This window comes from Euprymna scolopes, chromosome 38, assembly GCF_053919585.1.
Source record: "Euprymna scolopes isolate OS-2025 chromosome 38, ASM5391958v1, whole genome shotgun sequence".
NCBI classification, from domain to species: Eukaryota; Metazoa; Mollusca; class Cephalopoda; order Sepiida; family Sepiolidae; genus Euprymna; species Euprymna scolopes.
In genome coordinates, this window is record NC_136519.1 from 83970616 (window position 1) to 83971275 (window position 660).

Below are 660 nucleotides of genomic sequence, written 5' to 3' on the forward strand. Positions count from 1 at the left end.
TGCGGAGAAAAGGAACAAAAATAAAAATTGTCTCAGTCGTGAAGGATTTCTCCTCCACTGACAGAGAACAAGAAATTGAAGTGTAGCATCTGAAGAACAGATACCACACTTTGATCTTGACTCGAAGGCCAAAAGAAAGTGTAATCTGCTTTAGTGTCTTTTAAAAAATAATTATTCCGGCGAGGTAGTTTATTACTACAGAGACAATCTATATTTATATATGTGTCTATTTATCTGTTTGTTTGTCTGCTCAAAAATGAGCAAACATCTAACTATATTCAGCCATCAGTTTGGCATAAAGTCCTCTTTGTTCTGAGTCAACGGTTCTAACTTTTGCCCATTTTAAACATTTGTCAGTTTTTATTGGGCTAAAACTTTCAAATAATAACTTAAAATGTTCAAATGTAAAGGAGATAATTCGTATATTCCATTAAATGTAAAAATGATTTAATTTTCTATTTCCTTTATAACTTATTGATTTTTAACGGAGAAAATTAGTTCTGAAATTCTATGCGTGATATTTTTAATACAACTTTCAAAATTCCAAGTAGCAAAGTAATTGTCCCTATAAATAATAAAAGCGGCGCAGTTTTTTTCCCCTCTGAAAAAAATACTGTAGGTTTGTAAAAACAGGTACCACATACAAATCTACTATGTCAA